Genomic DNA, 17,064 nt, shown 5'->3' on the forward strand with positions numbered 1-17,064 from the left:
ATACAGTCTTAAAATCAGGGAGATACAAATTAAAAGGGAATGAACAGAACACAGCAAATATAAGTTACCGGGAATTTGCCACATCTGGAGAAAAATAAAAAGGAACTCCCACTACTGTTAACAACAGTGGGAAAAGGGAGAAGGATAGGGAAAAGATCAGGACCTGAATGTTCTGGAAGTCCACTAACTGTTGCAGAAACATCGAAAAATGAGGATTTTGAAAGATCTGTCACCAGCATTGCCAGCCAGACTAATGACATTCATGCAGACAGAAAATGAATAAGTGCTTTTTTTCTGGTTATAGGATGAATTACAGGCATGTCTATCAAGATATGCATTACAGACAGTCAGGGGAATGTGAAGAAAGTGCTGTGCATGAGCCTACAGGCAAGTTCCATGACATCCTCATTGTGAAAGAATTGAACTGGAGAACTTCCAGTTCATTCCTGCATTCCTTCTTGGGCATCTATTACCACTTCTGCAATGAAGGGGTGTGTAACCACAGCTGCTTGGATGTACCATTCTGCTGGGCAGTGAGAGAACAGAGTGAATTCAAATTTAAATACTGATCAACACTCAAATTTGAGGCATAAGGGTTGTATTTACCATTGCTGTGGATTCTGTTCTATTTTGTGTTAAATTACTTACCTGCTAGATAATCTTTTCTAAGAACCATATTCTTGAAGAGGTATCCTTTGTCCCACATATAAAGCCCTAGGAATGTTATTGCTCACGTATGAAAGCAACAATCCTACCTGGAATCACAGCTAGGGGGGTGTGTGTATGCACACACTGCAGGACTTCTGTATAAACATGGTCACAGCACTGCTCTCAAAAACATGGACCTCAGGGGTCTGAGCACCTGCTGTTCCTCACCAGATGAGTGCAAGCGACTCACAGAGCAGGAAGAACTCCAAGGCTGGAGAGAGGCTGATGTTGTGCTTCCAACAGCAGGATCAAGGTACAGAAAGCTCAGTTCTCATGTAAGTCTGGTACTATCAGCAGAAAGGCAGGACCTTTCTTCCCTAGACTCCTATCAGGAGTGCCCTCAAGGTGCTAAACTACTGAGACAAGCCCAGTGCTGCTCCACATACTCCTGATGCAGAGCTCTGACTGAAGACCTGGAACATAACCTGTCCAAAGACAAATGGTGACTATTTGATGAGTCACCTTCTGAATGTCAATGAAATAACCAGTTATAGAGAAAGGAAATCCAGACTTCTTTCGCAAACCAGGCATTCTGTGCCATCTGGTTGGAACTGCATTATTGACTATGGCAATTTTTCCTCCCCATTTTTACAAGTGGAATCTTTCATGTATCTTTAAAGAAACAATATTCTTGTACCCTGGGCCTCTGGAACGTTCAGCAGAAGATATAAGTGCTGTAATCAGCACCAAGGCTCTCTGATGCATGTCCACCACTGAACTTTTTTTAACAGGAGATGGAAAGCCTCTGGCTTGCCCAAGAGATGCATTTCACAGAACTTATAAAGCTCCAGTAAACACCCACTTTAGCTCTCAGTTGAGCAAACAGAAATGTTTCAGCTCTAACTGTTGGGAAAGCAACCATAATCCCTTCAATAGTTCTATCACAATATTTTCCACAGAGTATTTAATTCTTTTAAAAGTTGATTAAGGTACTTCAAGAGTGGTGGTGAAAAAACAAACATCAAACATTTCTGGAGAGCCGAGCTTGAACACGAACACTGCAGGATTGGCGGACCCAACAAACCTGTTCAACACTCAGTTCTGTGATTCACCTCCAAAGGAAATTTGTGACTCATTTTCTGTGATAATTTTCTATTCTATAAAAGCAGAGATAATGATACACCTTCTGATCAGCTTTGCTCCATAGCTTGTTGTGAGTGACAATATGAGAATGAAACGGTAACACAATTAACTTGCTGTTGAACGAGCTCACGACAAGATTCTTTCACTGAGACACTGAATAGGAACAATGCAGCTTTAGAAGCATAAATCTGAATTAGAGGAGGCACATATTAGTCATCAGTACACAGCAATACTACCAGGAAAAATGTTTCTCTATCAGTCATTAACAAGGTTAAAACTGACTTTGGAGATCCATCTTGAAAGGCAGCAACACAGCAAGCACTAGCTACCAGATATGTATAAAATTTTGTTTAGTTTATTACTGGGTGAATAATTATAGACCAGGTGATTAATTAGAGAACTCCATGCGGTGAACAATGACTATTATAAAACCATACACAATGACTTTGGCAGTGGTGGTCATTTATGGTTTGTTTTGAGACAGTCAATTACAGACAGCACTGTGGTAATGTAAAAAAATAAAAATAACCTTTTGAAAAAAAATCTAGTCAGTGTAGCAGAAGACCAATTTGTATCTGTTGTTGTTCTACCCATTGCAGTCTCGGAAGATCTCAGAGGAGAGAGTAAGACTAGTGCATATATTCTTTAACTACAATATTTCATTTGTTTCTGTGTCCCCAATTTGTTGTAACATCCATCCTATCGCCCTTCTCATTCCTCTAGATCACAAGCTCTGGAACTCGCATTTTTCCAGACAAAATAGACCTAAAAGGTTTGGTGTGGAGACCCAGCTTTTCACTCAGAGAGGTCATTCAACTGCACAGGTTTCATGAGTTAAAAAACCCCAAACTGTATTGTATTTATTCCAGTGTTTTAAAGGAAATCAAGGATGAAACAGCTGAATTGATAAACCCAGTAACTATTTATCTAAAATTGCTTACATACCTCAGCACTAGCTAGTGGTAAATGATCCCAGCTTCTAAAAGCAGGAATGAGGAAGACTCATGGACCTACAACACGATTCACTCATAGGGCATAAAAACCAGTAAAAATTATGAACTGGAGGGTTTGTGAACACCAGGATAAATGCAAGTATTTGATGAGTCACCATGTGTTTTGTAAAGGTGAGTCTTACCTTTCCAGTCTGCTGAAGTTCTTTTGAAGGGGCTCTACAACAATGTACCTATAGACTATTCGATGCACTCCAGTTCACACCATTTTTCAATACTAAATTAAAAGAGACTAGGTTTCATAGACATATTTGTGCAGTAATTGTAATTTCCAAGAAAACTTTTGAGAATGTCCCCTGAACTTTTAAGGAAACCTGAAACATGTTTTTTTTTTAAATTCAAGCAAGTAGACTGTTCACACACGAGAGAAACAATTTCAGCAATATTTCCAAGTAATGTGCTCCAACTTCTATTACGTTCAAAGAATCATAACTGATCTGGAAAAGTAAGTAACTACTGAGGAATAAGGGCAATGCAAATACTAGTAAAATGAAATAAAATTTGAAAAAAAGAAACCAACCTTGGAAATCTTTCTGTCACTGCTACTGCTACACTGCATTTCACCATAGACTATCATCCTTCTGGAGGTAGCAACTGAAACCCAGCTTGTTGAGGATATTACCCCAGGTGACATGTTTGTGTTGGAAAGTTGGGTGCAAGACTGATGACAACTTCAAGGACTATTTTAAGTTTTCTAATAGCTGTTTGTCAACACAAGCTGATTACATAATATAAGCCCACTGCTTTTTTTTTTTATAGGTCACTAAGTATAGCCTTCTAATGCAGCTCAGCAGCAGATGCTTAAAACAAACAAGTCTTTCCATTAAGGGTTTTGCTTCATAAATTTCCACTTGATGGCCTTAACTGCTCCGTGACTGTGTTCAGTAAAAGTTAATAGGGAATTCCAGGCTCAAAGAACATCATGGGACCTTGGCTGATTAATCATAGAATTGTCAGGGTTGGAAGGGACTTTTGGAGATCATTCAGTCAAACCTCCCTGCCAAGGCAGGGTCACCTGGAGCAGGTGACACAGGAACACATCCAGGTCGGTTTGGAATGTCTCCAGACAGGGAGACTCCACAACCTCCCAGTGCTCTGCCAATGTCAAGAAGTTCTTCCTCATGTTGAGGTGAAACTTCTTGTTTTAGTTTATGGCCATTACTCCTCATCCTGTCACTGGGCTCCACTGAAGAGTCTGGCACTGTTCTCTTGGCATCCACGTTTAGGATATTTATATGTATTAATGACATCGTCTCTCGGCCTTCTCTTCTCCAGACTAAACAGACCCAGCTCCTGCACTCTCTCCTCATAAGAGAGATGCTCCAGACCCCTCATCATCTTCGTGGCCTCTGCTGGACCCTCTCCAGCAGCTCCTTGTCTTTCTTGTCCTGAGGAGCCACCAGCGGGATAATAAAGAACCCAACATCTACCCGAGCCAATAGAACACAGCATTAAAAAGCAAATCAGGCAGAGCACAGAACAGTTTTTCCACAAGCCGGCGTGTAGGGCTTGAGGAAAACAAGACACCTCAACACCTGCCTGGAGGCGAGTTTTTTGATTTTACTTACGCAACTCCCCGCAGCTGCAATCGCAGAACTATCTGCGATGAGCCGGCACCGGCAGCACCAGAACACAACCGGAGGGATCTCCTGGCACAGGCACGGGCTGGAACAGGAGTCAGCGGGCAGCTCGTCCCTGGCTGGCGACACCGATGGAGCTGCCCCGTCCCCCCTCACCTCGCGGGCTCCGCGCTCGAACGGCCGCCGGGAAGTGACGCACGGCCGGGGGGTCACGGACGGGAAGCGTTTTGGGGCCCGGGAACCGCTTTTCCTTATTTTTTTCTGCCCTCCCCATCCCTTCTCCCCTTCCCCCACCCCGCTTCCCCGCGAACGAGTTAAAAATCGTACTCTCGCCCGGCGTTGCCTCGCCCCGGCCGCTGTCCCGCCGGGATTGGAGGAGCGCGGGCGGGCTGAGGGAGCGGGGTGGCGGGAAGGGGGAGCGGGGATAGCGCTGAGGGCCGGGCTGGACGGGGCTCACCCCGCCGGCTCTCGGCGTAGGTAAGAGTGGTGAGAGCCGGGGCGAGGCGCCAGCAGGGCGAGAAGGGGAGAGGGCAAGACCCGACTACAGCTCCCAGCCTGCCCCGCCGCGGTGCGGGAGGGCTGGCGGGGGCGGCTGGCGGGGGCACCTGGCGGGGTCAGGGCGCTGCTGCTCAGAATACACCGCACACCCGGCGAGAGGGGAAGGACGCGGGTGAAGGGGGAGCGGCCGGGCCGGAGGGCGCGAGGAGCACAAGGACCCCACGCCGCCACAGCGGCGGGATCGCCCCGTCCGGCCGCGGCCATCAGCGGCGCGCAGCGGGCGGGCCTTGCGGTGCCGGTGCGCGCTTCTCATTGGTTTTCCAGACTGTCCGTCAAGGCGGCGGAGCCCTTCCATTGGTCATTGCGCTCCGGGCGGGCTCTCCCTCGCGTCAGCGCCGAGCGGCACCACTCCGCGGCAGGGCCGGGGGAGGGCGGCGCGCCGCTCATTGGTCCGCGCCGCTGCCCATCATCGGCGTTCCTCGCGGCCATTGGCGGCGGCTGCCGCCGGGGGCGGGGTCCCTCTCCCCGCCGCGGCAGCAGCGGCAGCAGCAGGAGGAACCCGGGCGGCGCTCGGCGCTGCGATCGGCGCCCCGCGTGTGTGAGGAGAGGAGCCGCCCGCCGGGCGCCGCGGCCCGGGAGGGAGCAGGGAAGGGGCCGGGAAAGGAGCGCTCCGGCCCGGTGAGGAGCCCGCGGGGCCGCCGGAGAAGGCGCTGCCGCGGGCGGGGGTCGCGGTGCGCTGAGGGAGGGAGCGAGGGCGGGGGGGCCGCGGCCGCAGTGCGCAGAGCGGGGGCAGCGCTGAGGGAGCGGGGGCGCGGCCCGGGCGGGGGTCGCGGTCCGGCGGGGCCAGCCCGGCCCTTCCCCTGCCCTAATATAGCCAGGGCTGGCCGGGGAGCGGCACACAGCGCTGGTCGTGCATTATGGATTTATTATTTTATTTATTTATTAATTTTTTTTTATTTCTGCTGCATGTTGGGCAATGCTGCGTGTGGATGTATCTACCATGTTATAATCCAAAGTGTGAGTGGACTCGGGAGCAAACTACGTCACAGGCTGGGTTTTTGCCATCTCTTAATAACGTTTTTAAAATGAGTTTTCAGCACTGGATGGTTTCGCTTTATGAGGAAGACGGGCTGAGACAGAAAAAGGAGCGAGGCATCGCTGTTTCTTGCATGGAGCCTAAGAATTATTCAGATTATTCACCTTAAGAGATTTGCACACAACCTACATGTTGGTGGATTTGTGTGATGTCTGTAGAAAGCTGGATTAGGAAGGTGATGGAAAAAAAACCCTCAAAAGAGTGGTGCACACTTCGCTTAGGGAGCATGGCCAGATGGTCTAACCTACCACAGTGTCTGGTTTTTTGGGGTGGGTTTGTTAATAGTCTTAATTCTTAATTTTGATGCCTCTTTCTCGTTAACCTGAAGCTGGAGAGAGCTTGTGTGCCCCATTGCAGAACAGGGAATGTGTCGGGTTTTTTCCCTTGCAGTGTCTTACATTGGCCTTTTTGCATTGAGATATTAACCTGCAGATTTTAACGGCGTTGCTTTTTCATGTCTTGTCTTCTACAAGGAGTAATGTCTTTGAGACCTTGCTTTTTTTGCCTGAACATTAAGGAGCAATCCTACAGGGCAGCATGTCTTGTGAATGTTAGATTAGGAGTATGTATTTACTATCGAAGTGAAAGCAACAATGAAGTTCTGAAATTATTTTTCAAAATATTCAAACAATTTGCTATTCAGGAGAAACAAATGGCAGTGGAAACGTGATTTTTTTTCTTTGGCAGTCTTCCGTTGGCTTGTTAGAAATTATAACATTGGCATGCACTTAATATTAAGCATTTGTTCCACAGCAAGTACTGTGATGTCAAGTGGTTGAGTTTTTTCTAGGAATTTATAGATTGTACTCCTCAATTTAGAGAAGTCCCAGTGGTAAAGATAATGTCAACACTCGTGTCTTTAAATCTTGGAAGGTGAAAAATGTAGTACTTGTGACTGCATTGCTCAGTCATTTTTTATTTTACAGACTGTATTTTGCTATCAAGATCAACTACCACTTTTCTTAGGATTGACTAAATACCAGTATTACTGAAGGGTGTGCAGTGTACTGGGTTAGGTTTGGTAGCAGTTTTCCAGAAAATATTTTGTAAAGATTTGGGAAGGGTCAGTCACTCTAATCTGTTGCAGTGGTCCTCTGTTTATATTTTAAATTTTGTGTCTCTGTTAAGAGGAATAAAGGAAAATTTGAGGAGACTGCTACTACTACTTTGCTCTTTCTCCTCTTAAGCATAATTCTGGCTATGTCTTTTTTTCTTCTTTTAGCTTATGTTAAGTTTTTGGTTTTCATTTCTTGTCAAATTTCAATATATTTGCCTTACATCGTAGTCTTACTTATTTTATATTTCTTGCTTAAAGTCTGTCTGTGAAACTGCTTCACACCGTTCCTAGGTCAGGTGCTTTAGGCACAGCTCTGAGTATAACACACAAATTCCACAGTTTTGGGTTCTTTCAGTTGAAAGGTGCTATCACTTTGCTGCAGCAGCCTCTTTTAATTCAAGTCCCTGTCTTTGTATCACCATTTTCCCACATTTACTTCTCCTCAGAGTTAATTTGACTTTAAGAGATGTAGCGCCGTATTTTTTTAAATACAATTCTATGTTTAAAGTTTCAAGGTGCTGTATTCCAGGCTTTTAAAAGTAGTTGATACAGTTGCATTTCCGGGGACTCTGGGGAAAATGGGCCTTCTGACACCGTGTTCCCAGCGAGTGAGTTGTCAGGTAATGGGATCAGTATAAACTTTGACTTGGCTGCAATGTAGCATGCAGTGCATTTTTATAAACATATTTTAATATCTATTGACAGCACGGCTCAGTTTTGGTGAGCTGAACAACTCAGTGCTCTAACTTTTACCATCTGCATAAAAATAGCAACAGCTTTGGATGGCCTGATTAGCTGAAGTGTATTGGTTCTGAAATTTTTCGGCACACTCGAGTTCTTATTTCATAGGTACGAGCAGAGTTAAGAAGCAGCCGGTAAATACAAAGTGCTGTAATTCAGGGGTGTGACAGCTGAGGAGCTTTCCATAGGAGTGGGAGAGTATCCTGTAATCCTGGCACCGCTGGGCTCAAGGACTGCAGAAGTGTTGGGAGCCCGGTCAGGCTCTTAGTGGCAGCTTTCCCGGGTCCATCCCACCTGCTAATGGCCAGATAGGAATGACCCAGGGGCTTTTGTTGACGACTGCATTCCAAACTGCTCCTTTTAGTGATGGAAAGACCTGGATAATTAAGGTCATTCACATCGAATTCTTTAGGCAAGGGGGATCTCTGAGAATGCCTTAATGTGGTGCTCACTCTGGATGATGGGAAGCATCTTTGCAAGCCCATTAAAGTAGGTATTATGTGTTTCTTTCTGTTTCTTCGTTGACTTTTCTTTGAGGTGATGGACTGATGTGCTGTGCAACAACGTTAAGAGATTTTTGAAGGTGGTGTTGGAAAGCTCTATTTCTAGGAGATCATAAGTCAACAACAGATTATGATTGACTACTGTTGGGAAAACGTCACTTTCGGCCTGCCTATAATCTCATTTTGATTTCGTAACTTTTTGAAGGAGTGCTTTAGAGGAAAGAATGTCTGAAACCAGATTTATGGAAGTGCAGCAGCCTTAATTACAGAACAGCCTGCACTGCTACTCTTGTGCATAAATGAGTCTCCTGCAGTTCAGTGTATGTATTATGAGAATCCTGTCAACGTGTCGTTTTATGATATGCACTCTTCTCCAATATATAGAATTAAATTTCCAAGAATATTAAATTTGATTATTGTATGTTCCTATCCAGACTGCTGTAGCAAAGTGGAATGGCTGGGGAATGCTTATTCCAGGGTTTCTTTTCTACTCTTTATCTAGGATCTCTGGAAGGGAATGGGCCATTATCTCATAGGGCTATTATTTCTTAGCAGCCACTGATTTCTCCTTAAACATGCTACATTGTTCATCTCTCTTTTTTCATCTACTGCTAAGTTGCCGTTATTTCTCTCCTTCCCAACATCAATTCTTTTTATTCTTTAATTTGTAACTCAAATTTGTGTATAAAATGGAATTCTGTCCTTTGTTTAACGCTCATCTCTCTCCTCTGCCCCCTCCCCAGGTTTGTTATCCAGTTTGCGCTGCAATGTGTGAAAACTCTTTGTCCCGTAGTGGATAAAATGGTCTGAAGGCTGAAGCTTGTCAGGGCAAGTGTCCCAAATATCATTAAAACTATGGCTAAACAGCACAGCATAGTTGTTCCTTCATTTTGAAAGCATAGTTTTGGATAACTTGCCTTCCTGGGTCAAAAAATAACCTCTAAAAGGTGTAAATGCAGAAGGTGTTGTTGGATTTGGTTTAGCAAAGGTCTGGTGCTGAGTTTTGTGTTTTTCATTACAAGGGCTGAGGTGTGACAGCTCTCTGTAGGTGTCCAACTAAAGCATTTTTCTTTACATTACTCTGAAGCAGGACATAAACAGATGCACTCCTGGCAAATACCTGTCCTTGTGAAAGAGGCCATGGTGGTGTCACAGCCTTGGCTTTTTGTTCATGCCCTTTGTCACCTCCTCTCCTCTGTTAAATGAGCTGTTATTGGGACGAATTTCCCAACTTTTAAGCTGTGTAAGATGTAGGTCTCTTAGTCTGTCAAATTGAAACATGTATTTGGGAGACTTGGAGGAGCAGTTTTAACTGGCAGATGGAGGAGATGGTGACTGGAAGTGAGATCAGTGACTTCTTTAGCACAGCTGAATCTGGAAGAGGCTGTTGGTTGTGCAGCTGGGGAGTGAAGTTCAAACCAGTTGGAGTGTTCCTGCCAACAGCAGATTGGGGAGTGTGCTCCCAGTGCTTCCCCCATGGCAAAGCTTTGGGCACAAAAGCCTCCTGCTGGTGGTGAGTATTCGGAAGCAGTTGCACCATTGACCAATGCTGGATCTGTGAGCAGATTTCCATCTGTTTTCATGTTCTAAGCGAGCTCAGAAGAATTCTGGATGTTCTTGTGAAGATACTGTAGCAGTTCTGAGAGGCATTGGAAAATTGCTGGCCCTTATAACTTAGGCTTTGGTCACAAATTCAGGTTTTGTACCCAAATGCTGCAGTAGCAAAATGAGTAAATCAGTTTGTGGGGAATTCTTGTCTGTGTTATCACAGCGGGATTTGGAACATTTCAACAGCAGCTACAGAAAAAAGCCTTTTTCCTTTAAAGCATTGTTAATCTCTCAATCTTTTGGGTGAAGAGCTACATTTCAGGTTCAATGTGCTCTGTAGCTCTTTGAAGAATAAAATTTGCTGCAAGGATTAGATTCTTTTCCTCCCTTTCTTTTATAATCCATTCCATAACTTTGAGCAAGAACCAAACCCTCGCCAGTTTGTGTCTTCCCTCAGAAGTAGCTCCATTGATTAGCAAAGCTACACACAAGGTCAGTACTGTGACTCAAAATAAGACCTGGCTTGCCTTTTTGAGTTGATGGATCCTTATCTTTGTCCACTGGGGAAGTCAGACTATACCTGAACAAAAACTTTTGCCTAATGGCTTTCCAAGGGAAAGCCAAGGGAAACCGATAGATTTTCTTGTGTTAGTGACAACTGGATACTGTGTATCTGCTCACAGTAGTTTTACTGTTAGAATTGACTGTAACAAGTCCTTGATTTTTACTCAAAATGAAGATTACAAATTATTAGTCTCCTAGTTTGGATGTTGTGGTTTCTTAAGTTTTAAGCACATCAAAGTGATCCTTAGTGTATTTTCATGGCAGTAATCTCTCAGATGGATTCTAGGTGTGTTTGGTTGCACATTATTATCATGGAAAAATAAACTACTCTTTCCAGGGCTTGTAGTTGTACCACAAACTAGTGCCAGTGTTGGTTGAGGTGTCATCCTTGTGGTATGTCCAGGACTAGAAAGCCATTCAGTTACTTTATGGAAGCTGCCATAGGAATGCCTTCTGCCTAGACTTGTGCTCTAACAGGTGGGATATGAATCTTTCACACAAACCGTTGTGTTAATTTATAAGAATGTTATGATTTTCATCCTAATACTTTGTGTGGTAGTGTTTTGTTTCCCTCTGACTTTGAATATTGGTTTCTGGAGAGGAACACCTGTATTTATGTGGGCATCCTTCCTGCTGGGAAAAGCAACTGAGTCCACACTGAGCTTATCTAGTAATGATTTAAATACAGAAGAGCCTTCATCCAGGGTAATAAGCAATACCGTGTTTTGAGGAAGATGTCTGAGCTCCAAATGGTACCATTAGACTGAATTCTTAGGACAGTGGTATGAAAAGAATAAGTGATGTTACTGGGCTAATGCAGTTATTGCAGTGTCTGATATTCCAGCAGTTGGCTGTCCATCACTGGTGTGATGACATCCCATAGCAGCTCCTCAACTTTGTGTTTACTGACACTGCAAAGTTTGATTGGAAAAGCACAAAGAGCGGGAGTTCTTATTAAGACTTGCATATCCAAACAGTAGTGGAAGCTGTCCCAGCTCAGAACACAATCAGCTTTTTATCTGGCCAGTGTTAAAACAGGATTTGTGTGTCTTCCTTGGTCATAGCAGTGCGAAGGCTTAAAATTTCTGTGTTCCATAAAGATCAAGAAATGTAAATGTGTAGGTATTCTTTGAGTTTTGTTTTTTGTTTATCTGTTTGTTTCTTTAATGTTAATTTTTAATCCTGTTTTTCAGTATGCAATGAAAAATAGGCTAATTTTAAGCAGGAAACAGTTTAGTCCATTTTTAACACATGGAATGATTGGGGATGGGAGACCTTGACAAGATTTTTCAGCTCTGGTCAGACAATGTGTGAATTCAACCATGTTTGAGGTCAGTGGTGACAATGTTGACTGAGATCAGAGTGGATCTGATGGATTCTTAGTTATTTTGTGTCTCCCTGCTCCAGAAAGGCAGCAGAGTGTCCTGCAGATCATTCCTGCCCTGGCTGGGTGTCTGTATCTGATGAACCGAGTGGCTCGTGATAGGACAAGTCAGAAAGTCCCCGTGTGTGACGTTACCAGGCTTTCAGCTGTAATGCTGCTCTTAACTTATTAACCTTGGGACTCTGGTGTTTGCAGCAGCAGTTGTTGTTCTCTGGATCCATATTTTAGTCATGTCTACATATGCTGCAGTTACATGTTCTAATGGCAGTGATTCTAAGACTTTTGGACTCAGAGTGCCTGTGGACTACATATAGGTTAAGTGTAGGCATGACTTCCATAAGGAAGATGGATTCTCACATATGTCTGATAAGAGAGACTCCCATATAAAATGTAGGAGGACATAAAATCGGTTTTAAATTATTCTTTGAAATTTTTGGAAATAAAGTACAGGTAAGTGGATTCACTCCAGTTTCTTTTGATTCTAAGACAAAATTCTTGCTGATGCTGAGAAGGCTTTGTAACAGGCTGATTGAACAAAAGGATTTTCAGTTGGTTACCGCTGACTCTGGGCCATCCAGGTACCTTGGTACTAAATAGCAGTAATTATCAGTAAAATAATGGAATGCTTGTGGACAAGGATGCAACTGAATGCACTGTGCCCTGCATGGATGTGCCTGAAGGCTGAAAGGAGAGACTCTGTGGGTCATTTAGTTCAGTCCCCTCTTGTTACAGGAAATCATGCTTTTATAACTGTGTCATGCTCCATCTTAATGTTAATTAAATTGCCAGCTATCTTCTTTCCTGCTGAACAGCAGTTGTAAAATCTGGTTCTGTGATATCTACTGGCCTTCAGCCTGGCTGACTGTGGAAAACTTAGAGACACATGGTTTTGCAGCAACATTTTCCTCTAGATTAAGTAGCTCTTCTACCCATCTGTTATCTGCTACAGCCACAAGAAATGATGTTTTTCCATGCAAGTTTGTACTAGTGCAAATGCCATCTTCCATATAAGGTCTCACCAGGGCTTTATTAGAATGGCATTTATACTTCTGTAGCTTTTCTGAGAATAAATGGAATGGCAGTTACATCTTTAAAATTTAAAGTTTGTTAATCTCCATTTTGTTAACCTCCATCTACTTTATCCATTTCCTGTGTAATGCTACCTATAATTCAAATAGATTAGGCCTACTCCATTTATTTTTTTCTAGGAACTATTGCTTTGTTAAGTAGAGCAGTTTGGCACAATCCCTGCTACACATGTTTTTCTGTCATTTTCCATTGACTTTGGTGCCTTTTGATTCATCCTTTCCTTTAAAATTCGTTCAGAAGTCAGGCATACAGTTATTTTTTTCCATATATTTAGTTCTGTGCTTTTCATTCTAACTTCAAATGATCCATCATGCATTTTGTACTGTTGGAAAAAAAAATCTCTACTTTGGGGTTTCTGATCTGATGAGAGATTTCTAATTTTCTGCAGTTAGTGGGTATGGTGTCTTCAGCACTTACTTTGTGATTCTTATTTTTCCTTTGAATGCACTCTTTCAGATTCATTTTCAGTTGTACTATAGTGGTTTTCCTGTGTACTTTTTCTGTTTCTATGGATAATGAACTTTTTCTTAGCACATTCTGACTCGGAGTGGTAACTTTTGTTTCTGATTTCCAGGGCTTACCTTGTGGTTGATCAGTGTATTTTGGGGTGGGGTTTATTTTCGGGTTTGTTTGTTTGTCAGTTGTTGTTTGGTTGGGATTTTCCCCCCCTTCCTCTGCATTTATTCTTCTAGCTGAATTTGTGGTTATTCCTTTTAGAGGGCTTTCATTCCTTTCCAGCCTCTTCTCCCTGTGTCTTGGTGAGGGAAGTTCCGTGGTTATTTTAGAGACGATTCCTTACGCACATAACATTGTTAAATCCTACTTAACATTCAGCAACTTATTTTAATATATATTAATATAACTATATTGTATGTCTGTATAAGGAAATGAAACATCAAGGACAGCCTGATTATCTTCAATCCCTGGATTGTTGTGGCCTAAGACTATGTCAAAGTCCCTGTCCTGAATTGCCTGTAAAGTAAAGCCTTCTGCTCAGAGAAGTGCAGGATTCTAATACTTATTAATGGATATTTCATTAATTATTAATAAGCCTTTGCTTGAATATTCTGACTACATGAATAATACTCCTAAGGATCCACTTGTTCAGTGGTAGAAGAGAGTTAAAACTTGCTGTCTCTTCAAACCATCCCCTTTCCTTATCCCACATTTGGTACCACAGGGAATGACTGCGGCACTGGCCTTCTGCTCTGCTCACACTTCCAGGATATGTTGGGCAAAACTTAATACAGGTTGTAAATGAACACCCTTCAAATGTGAAAAATCTGATTTTCAGAAAGGTTTTTCTTTCCTGTTCTTTCAAGCTCTCAAAACCTTCGTGCCCCCAGAGCTGGGTGCGCTCAGCTGGGGAATGGAGCATTTGGTAGGTGTATTTTAAAGGTGGGGTTTTTTTCTCCTGTCAAATTTGCAATGGCTTTACAATCTTTGAGGTATTTTTGAAGAAAACAATGGTGCTTATTTTTAATTTCCCTCATGCCTTTATACTTGTCCATAAAGTAGTTTTCCAGAAACTTTTCAAACAAATCCAGTAAGTTCTAAGGCACTGCACTAGTTTCTCATCTGAACACTGAGTTACAGAGATGCTTCAGAATATAAGCTTCCTGGTGGCAGTATTTGTCCTGTGTTTATACTTTTTTTTTTAATTAAATTCTTCATTAAGTGTAGTTTTCCTTCTCCTCTCCCCTCCAAAGAGAGAGACAGCATTTGATTTGGGTAAGTTTCTTAAATGCAGAGCCTCTTTTGTCAGTGATTATACCCTCACAAAAGGTTGGTACTTGGTGTGAATGTTGGCATTGCTTCCTTGACTGACCCCTCTGCTGCTTAAGAAGGTGAAGTATCTTTACAGGGTGTGAGCACCAAAGTGATGCTGTGAGGTTTTTTTAGTTGGGGAAAGGAGGAATCAGCTCCCAGTGTCCCTTGTGCCTTGTTCCAGGCAGTGAAGCTGCTGTTCTGCTGATGATCACGTGCTTTCAGAAGTGTTCAAAAGGATGCTCCTTTTGCTCTGGTTTGCCTTGTTGCCAGGATCTCCAGTTCTGAGCTATAGGATCCTGGTTAAACAGCTGTTCCATGAAGCCATCCTGTGAGTGAGGTAGATTGTCTTCTTACCTCCCTCTGACCAGAGGGAGGAACAAAGGAATTTACAGGATTCAGCTGCAATGCAGGGAACTGCTCAGCGCTGGGTGTTAAACCTGTTTAGACTGAAGCTGCTGCAGAGGACAGAAGCTCATTTATAAACAATGCAGGAAGACCAACTGTAAGAACTGGATACTTTAATCCTCTGTGAGTTAGACTGTTCCACTGAACAATTATGGATTCCACAGAAAACTGCTTTAGCTATAACCTGATTTGGGAAGCTTCGCTGACATGGAAGACTTTGATGGTAAAACTTGGCCAGATGTCAAATTTCTATTGTGAGATTTCCCTGGGTGAACTTCAGTTTAAACCCAGTTCTGTCTGGCTGTCTGGGGGGTGTTCACATCTGTCCAGCTGTCACACGTCGTGACAAGACAATTTAACGTGTAACTTATTCCAGGGCTTGTCCTCAAATCAGATCCATGAAACAATTGCATGTAGTAAAAGATAGAATCATGGAATTGTTTTGATTGGAAAATACCTCTGAGATCATGGAGTCCAACCATTCCTCCAGCACTGCCAAGGCCACCACTAACCCAGGTCCCCAGGTGCCACATCTACATGTCTTAAATCCCTCCAGGGATGGTGACTCCACCAACTTTCCTGGGCAGCTGTGCCAGGGTTTCACAACCCTTTCCCTGAAGAAAAATTTTCCTAAATCTCCCCTGGTGCACCGTGAGGCCATTTCCTCTTGTCCTGTTGCTTGTCACTTGGGAGCAGAGCCCGGACTTCCACCTTTCTACATCCTTCTGTCAGGGAGTTGTAGAGAGTGAAAAGGTCCCCCCTGAGCCTCCTTTTCTCCAGGCTGAGCCCCCTCAGCTGCTCCTCACAGGACTCCAGACCCTTCCCTTCTCTGGACACGCTCCAGCCCCTTGATGTCTCTCTTCTAGTGTGGGGCTTCATAGAGAATTAAAGAGTAGTTATCAAAATGATATCAAATAATGAGATTATCCATCTTTCACTGTGTTTTGGGAACTTATATTGGTAATGTCAGCTGTTTGTAAAACAGCTCTGTAGTTTGTACTTACAAATATTAGTGCACAATTGTCTGGTGGCATGTGAATTTATATCTCAATACATAGACCATGTTAATCTTGAAAAACTGGGAACTTTGCTTAAAATAACTGCAAATCTTACTATTTTGTTGGTATTTGAAACAGAGATCTGTGACAAAAAGCCCCGAAGGTGGGGCAGGTTTTTTTCATATCTTGTGGTGTCTCAGGGAACTCACAGAGAGAAACAGTTCAGTCCTAGAATAAGGCAAAATAGTTATTTTCTGTCAAAAAGAAGAATGTTCCAGCTGGCCTTGTCCAGATACTCAAACCATTGCTGATCAGCTGATCAGAGACTCGGTTGGAAAGCCAGGTGATGGAATTTATGTTAGTTAGTATATTGACTTCTCAGAGTTAAAAGTTTTAAATTAACAAAAATCTTGCCACATCTTGCTGCCATTGCTCTTGAAATGCAATAATAGACTATCTCTTGACTGTCCCTATAAAATATCCTCCCCTAGCATTTTATATCTGGCAAAATCCCTGCTGTGGATGTGCATGATGGGTAAAGCATGTCCAGTTCTTCTCAGTTAGTCTGATCCTTACTTTGTAATTGCCAGGATTTGTTCCTGTCCTTCTGGAATTGCTATTGAATCTGTACAAGGAGAATCCTGGATAGAAAATTAGATTTAGCTTTGGCTTAGAAAAACTATTTTATTAGATTGTGTAACAGTATTTTATGCAAAATAACTTTATGCCTCTTTAGGTAGAGGTGTGAGCCTTTGTGTTCAGACCAGTGATCTTGCTTTACATATCATGTTAAAACAATAAAAAGCAGTGCATGTTTAGAACTCTAATAAATATTCTAGACTAGGTAAGTAGTATTTCCATTTGTGGTGGTGGAATAAGGCTATTGCTTTCCTAAATCTCACCATTCAGGATTACATATAAATAATTCAGTCAGGAGTCCAAGATCTTTGTATATTGCCACCTGCTCATTATTCAGAAATTCTTGTTACAGTCTGCTGTTGCCCTGGCAACATTCTGAAAATTAGTGTTG

At 43.1% G+C, this 17,064-nt stretch overlaps 2 protein-coding genes across 15 annotated transcripts in view; one reads left to right on the forward strand and one right to left on the reverse strand.

Annotated features, from left to right (window-relative positions):
* ZRANB3 (zinc finger RANBP2-type containing 3) overlaps positions 1 to 4,691 on the reverse strand; it is a 43,556-nt gene extending 38,865 nt beyond the window's left edge. For both annotated transcript variants that reach the window (XM_017836307.1, XM_017836306.1), the window contains exon 1: positions 4,370 to 4,691. The gene's annotated coding sequence lies outside the window, so the exon portion shown is untranslated. The remainder of the gene's footprint in view (positions 1 to 4,369) is intronic.
* Positions 4,692 to 5,445: 754 nt separating this feature from the next.
* R3HDM1 (R3H domain containing 1) overlaps positions 5,446 to 17,064 on the forward strand; it is a 77,138-nt gene continuing 65,519 nt past the window's right edge. For 12 of the 13 annotated variants that reach the window (XM_017836325.1, XM_017836327.1, XM_017836332.1 and 9 more), the window contains exon 1: positions 5,446 to 5,557. The gene's annotated coding sequence lies outside the window, so the exon portion shown is untranslated. Of the gene's footprint in view, positions 5,558 to 5,878; positions 5,897 to 17,064 lie in introns of those variants that run through there. The other variant, XM_017836326.1, reaches the window with a different exon arrangement.

This window comes from Lepidothrix coronata, unplaced genomic scaffold (assembly GCF_001604755.1).
Source record: "Lepidothrix coronata isolate B3197 unplaced genomic scaffold, Lepidothrix_coronata-1.0 Scaffold275, whole genome shotgun sequence".
Classification (NCBI taxonomy): Eukaryota; Metazoa; Chordata; class Aves; order Passeriformes; family Pipridae; genus Lepidothrix; species Lepidothrix coronata.